General features: G+C 32.6%; 1 pseudogene; it reads right to left on the bottom strand.

Moving 5' to 3' along the window:
- Positions 1 to 13,185, bottom strand: part of LOC136977331 (ATP-binding cassette sub-family C member 4-like) — a 49,099-nt pseudogene that overhangs the window by 23,250 nt on the left and 12,664 nt on the right.

Raw genomic sequence — 13,185 nt, 5'->3', positions numbered from 1 at the left:
ATCACAGACAAAATAATTCTCTTTTTATTCATTTTAAATAAAAATATTTCTTAACATAACCTATGTAACAAATTAGATAAACATTCATACATTCATCCATTTATTCATCCATATTTCCTCAAAAAGATTTAAATTATGATTTCTATGTTTAATGTTTGTTCTACCATATATTTGGTTATTTTACACTAAAATTAAATACATAAAATGTCAACATAAATCTGATAATGTGGTTAAAAACAGTTTTAAAGTCATTATAGAATTTATTCATAGAAAGCTAAGCTAAAAATATAAATTAATGTCTTCATTTTATTTACAAATTTCAAAATTTTGTTTAAAACTTACATTTTGGACTTAGCACATTACTTAGATATTTTACAATATGGAATTTTCATATTTTATTACTGATTTTTAATCTGTTCTACATTCTGTTACAAAAGTATAAGGAACACCACAAATTTTGTGATTTTTCAAAATTTATTTAAACTTTTTGATAGAAAACAGTTTTATATGTTTTAAAACATATTTTTGTCAGCAATTACTAAATCAGTTTTACCTCTCCATCCATTCCACTCACCTCCAAAACCACCCCAAATCATTACAGACCCAGCCTCTTGTTGCTGGCTTATTTTAACGTTGCTTTCTCTTCTTAAATTACGCCAATATGAAAACCCATCAAGGCCATCTAAATTAAACTTCTTCTTGTCACTAAACATTATTTCTAACCATTCTTCAGTTCATCCCATCTTGTCATTAGCCCAGTTTAAATGCATTGATTTGTGTTTGGCAGTTAAAAGGTGGTTTCAACTTCATTTTTAAATAAATTACATTGTCATTGTTTTTTAAAGTTCTCCAAACAGTCACATGAGATAAATCTATTGGTAATTCAGCAGCAGCTTGCCTTGTTGACTTGCTTTTATTAATTATAAGCTTAAAAACTTCTCTCTCATGTCTTGATGTTAAACATTTAGGCTGTCCTGACTTTCTTTTTTGCCCATAATTTTTACCTTGTTGGAAAACATTTTGAATAGCATTCGTACATCTATTTACAACAACAGAAATTTGTCTCAGAGACTTGCCTGAACCACTCAAATAATAAATTTTATGTATTTCTTGCTCCTTAAGCACAGTTCCATCAGGCATTGTTGAAAATGTTTATATAACATTCAATAAAACATTTAATAAAACATTCAAAAAAGCCACCATGACAGTTAAAAATGATGACATCTCACCCTAGTCATGATAATTATAATCTTTATTTTCTTATATTTTTTCTTTGATATTCTCCCATCATCTAATTGTTTATTAATATGATATGACCACTCTTAACTAAAGTTGTTGGCCCTGAAAAGGGCCGTTTTAATATTTATTAAATACATTTAGTTATTTTCTAATAATTTTAGTTCTTGCAGAAGTTTCAACTTTTTTAAACTTAATAACTCTATGTTAAGTTGTTCTGCTCCTTGCTTTTTCCTCTCTGTATCTTGTTTCATTTTCTCTGTTTTTATGCCCTTCTTTATTAGCTGGATTTGGGCTTTCTCTAATGAATTGATGCTATAAATATAATATAAATCATTATTTTTTAGAAAGTAATTATTAATATTTAGTATTATTTTATCTGAATATTATTTACCGTTGTCTTTTGGGTGGTGGTGGATCATCTGCCACGTTCACATTTTCCCTGACAGCTACATCACTTATCACTACAGGTGAAAATATTGTTGAATTAGAGTGTCCATTTGTAGCTGTAAGTGATTCAATATTTTGATATGTAACGATAAGTGGCGATGGTGGATCATCTGGATTGGGTAATGGTTCAATATTGTCACCCAAAACAGATAAAACCACTTGTGTGGAGGGATTCAATGATAATGGTGCTGGTCCTCCACCTGTTATATGTGCAGTACGTCGGTTATTATCTGCCTCTTTTTTGGCATCTATTTTTAATCGCTTCCAGCAACCTATAACATAGATCATAAGATATACTTTTCTAGTAAATTTTTCTTAAATTAAATATGCTATTTTAATATTTGTATATTTACATAATCTATTAATCTAATAAATAGAAATAGGGATTAGTAGGATATGAAATCTTGATTCAGAATAGAGTTCTACAATTCGGACTTTTTCTCCTTACTCTTTCACATAAATATAGATTGTACAAAGTAATTTTCATTGTAATAAATTTAATTTAGGTGATTAATAGTCGTAACTTTCTATTTTCTTTTTATTAAAATTTTGAATTATTATTCTACTTCGATATTATTAATGTTAAAAATATTAACTAACATCTTATAATCTGAAATGAATATTTTACATTCATACTTGCCTTTCAATTGTACTATTGTACGAGCTACTCTACAGGGAAATGACGAAGAGAATTCGTTTTGAATCTTCTCCCATGCGGTTTTTTTTTACGCTAGAGTACGGTTACCATACCCCTTCTCTTCAATTACGAGATAATTTTTAATAATTTTCGCCAGGACGTTCTTCTCTTCTTCCGAAAAGTTCCTACACGTTTTCGACACAGTCGCCATGTTTCTGACGTCACACGAATAATCTGATTGGCTGAATTACTCCTAAAACAAGGGAGTAATGGCGAAGAAAGTAACAGCCAATGTTTTGCCGAGATTCGTTTAGATGACGTTCAGAAATAGACGGTCGTCGTCTTTGCAATGCATTTTTAACCGCGGTTCAGCCAGCCAACGTCTGTAGGCTGTTCTGTTGTTAAACGTCGTATAACGTAAACTCTGTCTCTGCAATCGCCGTAAAAGTTCACGCGTGGGTTCCCTCCTTGCCAGAACGAACTGGCCACGAGGAATTTTCTGGGTTTTCTCCATTTCTGTAATACCTGAATATGAGTCAGTTACTCTTAAAAAGGCATCCCCCTAGGCAGATTGTCAAAATGTTGCATTGCCATAACTTAATAAAAGAAACTTTTAAATATGAATGTACGAATAATTAAACCATAAAAAGTGGTAAATTGTGTGTGCAGAATATTATGCCGGTAATGTTACATGTGTGAGAAAATTTATTTTTTATTTATGTTATGAAATGTTTTACTATTTATATATCCAGACATGAAGAATACATATTGAGAAAACTTTTCACATTAAGTAATAATATGTGTACAAAAAACTAATTTTTTTTGAAAATCAGTATACTGAAATTTTAAATTTTTTAACCCCTTCCGCTGCGTTTTTTTTTTAAATTTTTTGAATTAATTATGTTTAATTACATTAAAAAATATTAAAAACGAAAAAAAAACGAAAGAAATGTGTTAATTTTGAAGAAAACACTTCAAAGTACAATTTCCTTTTTCTCGCCTTAGCGCGAAACTTGACACTGATGAGTCATTGTTTACACAGCTGGATGACCTTGAGAACAGCTGGTGTCGTGTTTCGCGGGACATTCTCATGAAACTCTCGGGAGGAGAAGGATAAAAAGTAGGGTGAATACTAGATGGCTGGATATTTCAAAACTTTTTTTTTTAATTACGATTTTTATTGAAATTTCCGACCCCCCCGACTTAATTAAACGTAATTATAAAAAAATCTATTAATTAAAAAAATTAAAAAACTATTGGATGTTGTTTTTTACATCAGAAAATAGCTTTAAATAACTTTACCGAAGTAAAATCGGTGCGCTAGAAGTTTAGAAGGATAAATAAAGTTCTATAAAAAAATCCCATAAAAAAACAATTAAGCGTTAATTGCCCGTCATTAAGGGTTAATTAAAATCGCAATAAAATTTTTCGCGCGGGAAAAAATTTTTCAAAAAATTTGGGGACTGAAAATACATCCGAAAGTCCAAAAAAACATTTTTTTTTCGCCGATTTTTTTTCTCCGAGGGTCTAAAACACCATTTTCTGTGTAACGCTATGTAAACCGATCGAACTCAGTTCGATTGCGGGTACGTTAATCAAGCACAAACTTACATTTCTGTATTTCATAAATTATGCTTCGGTAGTATGAAGCTACTAGCATAACAAAATTTAGACATTTCAAAAATCATTAGTTATCATCAGACCTTATTGCTAAATATGCAACAAGAATAACGTTTATATTATGAATAATTTAAGATAACAGTTTCGAGACAAAAAATTACAAATTATTAATTTAATAATTTTACATTAAATTTACGTTGGGATTAGATATGTTACGTCAAGAAAGATTTGAACACGAAATTGTTTAGACCTATATCTGGATCTGAAGTGGTATTTTTAAATTTTAAAGAATTAGTCTTTTTGGTTAATGTTACCTATGGTATCCAAGATGGCGACGGGGAAATTTTTCTACCCTACAATCTAGACGGCGGCAGGGATTTTTCCTCCCCCCGTATATTGCACGCGGCGACCGCGAAATTTTTTCTTTCTACCGTACATTTAAACGGCGACGTGAAGGTTATTTCTACCCGACGGTCTATATTAAGAATACTAAAAAACACGAACGAAAAAACAAGAGCACTTACTTTGTTACTGAGCCTTTCCTCTTTTTCTTCGCTTCCCGTCGACTGAACTTGATTCTCCGGCATGAGAAGAGGATCTCTTTTGCGCTTTTCTTTTAACAATGTTCTCGTTTTTTTCCACCTTTTTCTTCTTGGCAATAGGTGCGGGAGCGGCCGGAATGGTCTCCGGTTCTTTCCAACTAGGTACTTTTCCGCGACCGGGAAATATCATTCTGACGTGTTTGATAAAGGTGTGGAATTTTTCGCCGGGATTTTTTAACGTCCAATTGTGATACTTCTTATACATGAATGCGTACATATACGAATCCGACAAATCTTCTGTGTAATGTTTCGGCAAATTCTTCTTGTTTTTTAAGTGACCCCACAATCTTTCGATATTCTGAGTATGAACGCCTGTAATCGGGTTGACAAAATTTTCAGAGTGGTTTACTGTTTTATGAGAAATTTCTATACCTTCTAAATCGTCGATGTGGTTATATCCCTTCCATTCGTCTGTGAACACTGAGCTGCCGGAGTTAACGTATTTCGAAATGATCCAATTGAGAGTTATTTCAGATCTGTCATTAACCTGGCATATAAAACAAGTCTTGTCCTCCCGGCACAAACCTCCGACGACCCATTTAGTGCTTTTCATCTTTCTTCCTTTCTCGTATTTTCGTTTACATATCACTGTTTCGTCTATTTCCACTGTTTTGCCGACGCCTCCTATTTTAAACGATGTCAGATTGTGTAAGGACACTAACATAACGAAACGTACGTGGTTAGCCCAGTCTATTCCTGCCTTTTTAGAAACGCCCGAGGAAATTGCCGAATTACTCGTCGTGCACTCCAAACCAATATAGTGCCATATGAATGCCAACAGCTTGGCCCACGAAACATTGCCGCATTTCCCTTTGAACGTTCCATCGAAAGCCGAACTATTCCGCCTGCATTTTCGGCAACGCATCGCGCAAGAATTCCGGTCGCTGCGATAAATCAATTTGCATGTTTGGCCGCATTCCTCGCAAACTTCCTCGGCGTGTTGGAGGCCTAATTTCACGGCGAATTTCAGTCCGCCATCAATTCTTTCGTCTAATCCCAACTCGGAATACTCCGCTTCGATTAACTGATAAAAACGTCGTCCAGTACACTGTTTCCAAAATCCGTCCGATTCTAAATCACAATCCGCCATGACTCGGTTGCGAAATATCTATTCCAAAAATCACAGAAAACGCTTAGCCTACTTTTCAATATAAACAACTTTTCCAACAGCCTAAATTCGCAAATAAAATTAAGAACATTACAAATTACCTCGTAATAGAAAAATTCCAGAAGTAAGAAAAACCCAACGAAATCTCTCGGCACGACAAGACGCCCACTCATACTCGGAGGAAAAATTTGCATAATTCCGATAACACGCAATTCGAAGAATCAAAGCGCCCTCTACGGATATCTTCAGTTGATGACGAAATCATGACGTAATCGCGGTCGCAATCTCGAACGGAGAGTGAAAAATTTTCCCCACCGCGGTCTAGAATTTCCCCGTCGGCCTCTAGAATTTCCCCATCGCCATCTTGGCTACCATAGGTAACATTAACCATAGGTAACATAACCTTTTAACAGAACAACAGAGTAAAGGAAGTAATAATAATAATAATAAAATTTCTTAACTGGAATAAATGTAAAAATAAAAAGTTTCAGCCTGTTTCAGCAAAAATTTTTTAATTTTCCAACCTTTTCGTCTATCTATGCAGCCGCCATCAGGAACGAACATATAATAGAATAGTTTTTAAAATTTAAATTCAACAGTGTTCTAAATACGGATCAATGACATACAATTGAAATAACATAAATAAATGATAGATTCTATAATAGATTCCTCAAACAAAGATAATGAAAATGAACGAGCGAGTATTTATTTTAAAATTGTTACAATACCTGGCTGCAATTTTCGTCAAAATAAATTTAAGTTTAGCAGTGTCTTGTCCCTCTACATCATCCTTTTGTTGTTAACTCTGAAATCATGCTGGTCGTATATCTAATATTGTCCCAGATAATATTGATTTGAATTGAAATAATGTGACTTCCAGCCAAAATCTGAAATTCAAATAGAGTTAATAGCGGCCTACTGCCCGTAAGCGTTTTACTTCTGGTCTCGGCTTTCATATATCTAACACCGTTCTCGGCATTAAGAATGGACAGACAAACAGATGTAGAATAGTGGAAATTTATAACTCTACAATTTTGTTCAAATTACAGCCCAATTATCTGAGATTCGCTGTTTTGACTAAGATGACATAGAATACCTACTTACCTGCAATGAATTAAAATGAAAAGAAAATAAATTCGATAAAATGAGTGAATGAAGACAAGTACTTTCAAAAATTTGGAAACTGTTTTTGCACTATATGTTGATAAATGGTTACATTTTCATTAGTAAATCTTATAAATTTGGTAAATATTGTTAAAATTGAAAAACAGGTAATTGATTTAAAATAAAACTTCAAAAATAAGACATTTACCTTTCCTGATCCAACAGGACCTATAACAGTTAATAATTCTCCAGGCTGCACGTTTAAAAATATGCCATTCAAAGTTGTGTCGGTTTCCTTTTAAAAGTGAAAGTTACTAAATTTCATAAAACTAATCTTACACCTTATTAATAAGAAAACTAACATACTATAAATTACTCCACGATAATGTATATATTAAATTAACCTAAAATATCTAAAATACTTCATAAAAATTATAAAATATAAAATTTTCAGTGTGTAATAAAATTTCCATTATGTGTTAAATATACACATGATTTATTAGTTATTCGTGGTGCTAGTTACTGTTTTCATACGAGAAGAAATCAGAGCGTTAGTTTTCTACGGCATACTCGAAAGTTGTAGTAACTGTTTTAACCACAGAAATCACTTTCTAAACTGATTTAGTTGAGGTGAAAATTGAGGAAAACATTACAACTTTATTTATTCTTCAGTACGGGATATGCCAATATGACACTATGATGGATAACAAACTAGAATGAAAATTGGATATACATAGTGAAAATAAGATCGTTGAGAAACATTTTGGTTATGGTTACCATATTTGGTTATTATATTTCAAAACTTGAGAAAGTTATGCATTGACTGCAAGTTTAATGAAACGAAACATGATATGGCGTTTAACACCTATAATGACTATTATATCCATATTTTTATTTATTTATTTTTATTTTTACAGTGGTAATACTAGCAATAACTCTTTTTGGTGTGTATCTGTGGAGTTCAATGAGAAATGAGATTACAACTTCTGCTTCCAGACATTTGCCTACTTAATCTTCTATTTCAGTGCTAATAAGAATATAAAAAGGCTAATGATTAGTTTCATAGATATTAGAAACGTTCTTAATTTGGTATAAATTTTTTTAAATATTCAACCATGTTTTTCATTTATGACAAATGGCCGTATATTTATGCAATTTTTTTTTTCACTTTTTGCAAACTTGTCTCATAATTTTCAAACATTTTTCTTATTGCAGTATTTTTTAATTTAAAATATTTGCACTATTTCGTAAATTGTTTCTGTTATATTCTGCAATCCTTTGTATATAAAGAGGTAAAGAGTATAATTAAAATAGAAGCTAAGTCTTACTTTTTTCCATGCAGCTGTGACATTATTTATCCATATTCCACATTTAGTTGAACTTGCTCTTTCTTCTACAATTTCGACAGCATTGTTCTCGTTCTCTTGAAGGAGAAGGAAATCCTAAATTAAAATTCGAAAAATATTAGTGTTTTTAATGAAAGTTTGTATACGGCAACAGTGGCGTAGCGTAGTGGGGGCGGCAGGGGAGGCCCGCCCCGGGCAACACTTTTAGGGGGCGGCAAAATTTCACAATAAATAATAATATCTTGTAAAAATACCTAAATAAGGGGGCGGCAAAATTTTCCTCCGCCCCGGACGGCTGACACCCACGTTACGCCACTGTACGGCAATCAGATATACTATGCACTTAGTCCTGTGTATTCGAATATGAATCGTTCTCGATATAATTTTTATAAACGCATCACACAATGGACAAACGAGAGCAAAAACAAAAAAAACTTTGCTATTGATGCTGCCGGATTGGAAGACATAAATACCTCCATTCTGTGGAACGTGGAAACAAACATGGAATAGCAAGTACCAAAAAAATGTTTAATGAGGAAATCTACTTAGAGGATCTCTTATGAAAATACTTTACAACCGGGTGTTTCACATTGTAAGCTTGGCCAAACTCATAATGGGCATGAAAATGAGCCATTTCGTAGTCTTAAGGGCAAAGAGAGTTTACGAAAAACATAGAAACGTATAGTGTCAGGGTTTTTACGCAGGAAATTATAATCGCATTACAGTAATATATAGAGCTAGTTACTGTGATTGGATTTCTGGAAAAAATTTTGTTGACTTGTTCTGAATTACAGACAAACTTCTACAAAAATTTCAGTTGGCATTATTGTAATCCCTTATGCTTATGTGAGAATACGAGGGCACAGGGTCAGTACCCTAATTGCCACTTACACGTCGAGTTGGTAAAACTCGCCCACTTTGTCTTTTGGATGGTTTAAATCGAGTGGCAAGGGAGATAAGCAAATCGATAGGTGCCGAATAAAACAGGTTTTTAACATAAAAACAAGCATTTGTTGAATAACTAAATCTAGATTACAGGAGGTTATATAAGTTCTAAGGTTAAATGCGGTTATGAGCTATATTATTTACACAAAATTGGCGACTAATCTGTAAGCTATGTCGCGTGCCTAGTTCTATATCCCAGAGAGAGATTTTAACAAGTTTCTCTAGCCCCAAAATACCTCTCAGTCTTAATGGAGAGCTGTATGCGACGATCATTTGCTATCTGGGAGAGTCGGAACCGCTGAATGTCTTCCAACCGGTGCCTTAATTGTTAGGGAGTTATTGCTCCTGATGGTTAAAATTCAGACAGGAGAATGGAAACAACGAGCTAAATTACGAGCACAGATTCCTTGGTTCTGTCAACATCTCCCAGTCAGAGTTGAAGAATGGAGTCAGATAGACCATCCAAAACGGACCTTTCTCTACCCGAACTGGTCCCGGTTTTCACCGAAGGACAGTAATAGGACAAATCAGGAAGCAAGATAGGAGATTGAGGACCAATCACAAATGATAATTTGCCGCGGAAACGTACCAAAAATTCAAGATCAGAAGAGGCAATATCTCCTAACTGTGAATTGTTACCTGTGTGCTACACTTGGAGCCGCGGACTTGCTCTAACCCCTGCTTTGCTCTAACTTTCTGTGAACGCTAAGTGCCGTTTGACGCCTGTCCACTTTATTCTGTCTGACTGCAGTCTTCTCGCACCTGCCCCAGAGCTTCTACTAGCGCTTCAGATTTCAGACAAAAAATCTAGTTGACAGTATCAAGAATCCGAGCGACGACCCTCCAGACTACATCCGTTACAGACTTAACTTCTTACATTACTTGTATCCTAACTCAATTCATGTAAGAAATCCATTATATAATAAACGGAAGAATTTAAACCTGTTCATTACCTGAAGTCTCTTTAGTGAAACCAAAATTTCCGCGAATATATTAATTGCTTGAGAAAATATATTAACAGTGCTGTGGTAGATGTAAATGGAAAATGTCATAGTGACGAAAACAATCTGGGCGTTTAATTCTCCTCCATAAGAAAAAAACGCAAGAAAGGCAAGGGAAGTAAATAATTTCGATATAGGATATGCCATCATTAATGATATCCCCCGTGTGTATAATAACATTCGAATTTTTTTCATTTCCTTCCTGCAAATATAAATATATAATTAATACAAATTGCAGAAATTTTAAAATAATTAATTAATAAAAATCAAATTAGTGTGAGAATATACAGTAAAACCTGTGTAAATCGAAATCACATGTTAACGAGTATTTTCCCACTGATTTGGCAAACGTATAGGTTTAAAACAAGTTAACAAAAAAATTGTCTGAATAGATGTTTACGCAGGTGTTTGTTTTATTCGAAGGGTTCGTTTTAGACAGGTTTTACATAGATTTAATTTTGCACATACATTCTGATTTTTTCAACTAATGCTGCATACGGCAATTCCCAAGTGTACATTTTAATTAATCGCATATCAGCAAGTATCTCGTTCAACAGGTTCAATCTTTCATCTCCTAATATAGCTGCTTTTAATCTATAATTATTACATATGTATTAAATATAGGTATATACATTTGTAAAAATATACAGGCTGATTCACTGGCGACGGTAAGTAGGTTTTTCTTGAAATCTATCAGAGATAGAAAGACGAAACTAATATCGAGTTTATAGAGCAGACAGGACAATTTTGGAAACTTTGGATGACCTAGAAAATCGGCAGTTTTTGAAATAAGAGCCATTTTTATTTTAAATTATGATGGGTGCAATTGAGTCATTATATTAACTGTACATGTCAGGATAAACACATTTTAATAGGTCACATTTGTTTAAACAGTTTTCAAGATACTGGCCAGTGTCTGCTAAAATTTGAATTGTCCCCTGAGAGTTTCTATGGTAAATACTAAGTTCATCAGTTTCTTATATCAAATAATTAAACAAGCAGGCTTTGAATAAATTAAATAGCAATTTTATTACAGGTGTTAAGAAATTCCATGTATTCCATGTATTTCGTTTTTCCCCTATTTTCATAAAAATGAGTTATTGAAATCAAGAGGCGTTTGATATACTGATGGCTTCAGGTGTATGCCACTGAAATTATTTACAAGCTGTAAATCTTTGTGCCAGACTTTATGAATCCGAATTAAGAAAATGGTTTGCTTTCATCATCCTCTAACTAAAAACATAAACGTCAGAATTTCAGAATGTTTTAGGAAAAATTAGTACATGTAAATTACAAAATGAATTAAATTCTTTTTCTGGAAGAGTAAATGCCTGTCTATGCTCAAACGGTAGATATTCTCAGCTTCTAACTTAGATAAATTTTGAAATTTTTACATTACTATCTTGTTTCTGTAATGTAAAGCTTTCTCATACATAAACTGATAAACTTAGTTTACAGGGCAATACTGGCCAATTTGTTGAAAACTGTTACGTTTCAGAAAATGTGATCTAATATAAAAAGTTGTTCGTATGTCACTCAGTCTATATTATGACTCAAAATCATCCCTTATAATTCAAAAAATGCTACTTTGTTTTACATCAGAAAGACCGCTGATTTTCAAGGTCATTCAAAGTCACCAAAAACTGTCCTACTATAGCTTTATTAACTTGCTTGTTAGTCTCATTTTCCTATCTGTAACAGTTCCTGAGAAAACTACTTGACGTCACTGGTAAATTACCCTGTGTATTTATTATTTATTATAAACTAATAAATATTAATTGCTAAAAATTTACCTAACATTAAAAGCGAACGTTACATTAAAATAAGAAAAAATTCATTAGTTTAATCTCTTCTATTGCACTAACATTATATACAATAGACCTAGTTTATGTGCAATCGGTTAATCGCTGACTAGCAGTCTATTTCTTTGCTTAATTTATTATCACTATTTTGTACAGCAAATTTTTAGGGCAACATTTTGCTTATAACTTGCAGAGCAGATTGGAATTTAATTTGTTTCCATTTTAAATTTTTAATCGAGGATATTTTATTTTGAAACAGTCATTTTCGAGCATTTCGAAGTTGTAAGTATTACAGATTTCAATTTTGAATTGAAATCTGTGAACTAAAAATCATTATTTGTAAATAAACTGCAAATTTATTAAAATTTACCTATTGGTATTTTAGTATTATAGACAAAATAAGTAGTAAATTGCGTTGTTATGATATCGTCATAAGTCTTAAAATCATACATTCTTATGTCAATTTAAAGGTATGCTTGTTTTACTTTCCACACTAATTAACACAGTGGAAGTGTCCACCTTTGGCACCACTCAATAAATCCACTCTGTTTTGAAAATTTCGATTACTTTTTTAATAGAATAACATCCAATTTTGTGAAAAAGACTCTCATAACGAATTTATCCAGGTTGCTAATGATACTTTGTCCGTTTCTATGCACTCTGCCTTTAATTCCTCGGTAACCTGACAACAACTTTACAGGCTGTAATACCTTCTTAATATTAGCTCATACGGCATAGATTTCGATTAAGTATTAAACATTTTATAATTGTTAAGTATCGATATTCCATTTTTACTGATAAACATTAAATAATGCATTTTTTATTTTATTAAATGTTTATTTTTAGATATTTTATAATTAAATAACTGACTATAATAATCACCTCAATTTTGAGTAGATTTTGCTCAATGCAATTTGTACAGGAAGGTAGAGAAATATGGCCAAGAACCCTACTAAAATAGTCCATCCAAAATATTGCCACAACATCGCTAGCATTGTAATGTTGAGAAAAGGATTTGCAAATAAATATGGAATTGTGAAAAATTTCTGTAATAAAGGAAAATGTTACATATGCACAATTGTAATTAATATAAATTTCTGTATAAGTATATTAGAAATCATAAAAAATATACAGTAGTGAATCGAAAATCGGAATCAATTGGGGACTGGGGTTGTTCAGATTAAGGATTTGTTCCGATTACACATTATGTACGAATAAATATATTAACCTGTCTGATGTTCAAATTTTTCTCCGTTGCGTGTCGCTTCGTGTTGAATTTTCGTCGATTTTAAGCCTAACGAAAATTTTTATAATAATAATCGAGGCTATCGTAT

This window comes from Centruroides vittatus, unplaced genomic scaffold (assembly GCF_030686945.1).
Source record: "Centruroides vittatus isolate TY-2023 unplaced genomic scaffold, ASM3068694v2 contig_453, whole genome shotgun sequence".
Taxonomy (NCBI): Eukaryota; Metazoa; Arthropoda; class Arachnida; order Scorpiones; family Buthidae; genus Centruroides; species Centruroides vittatus.
This window is presented reverse-complemented; position numbering and strand designations above follow the sequence as displayed.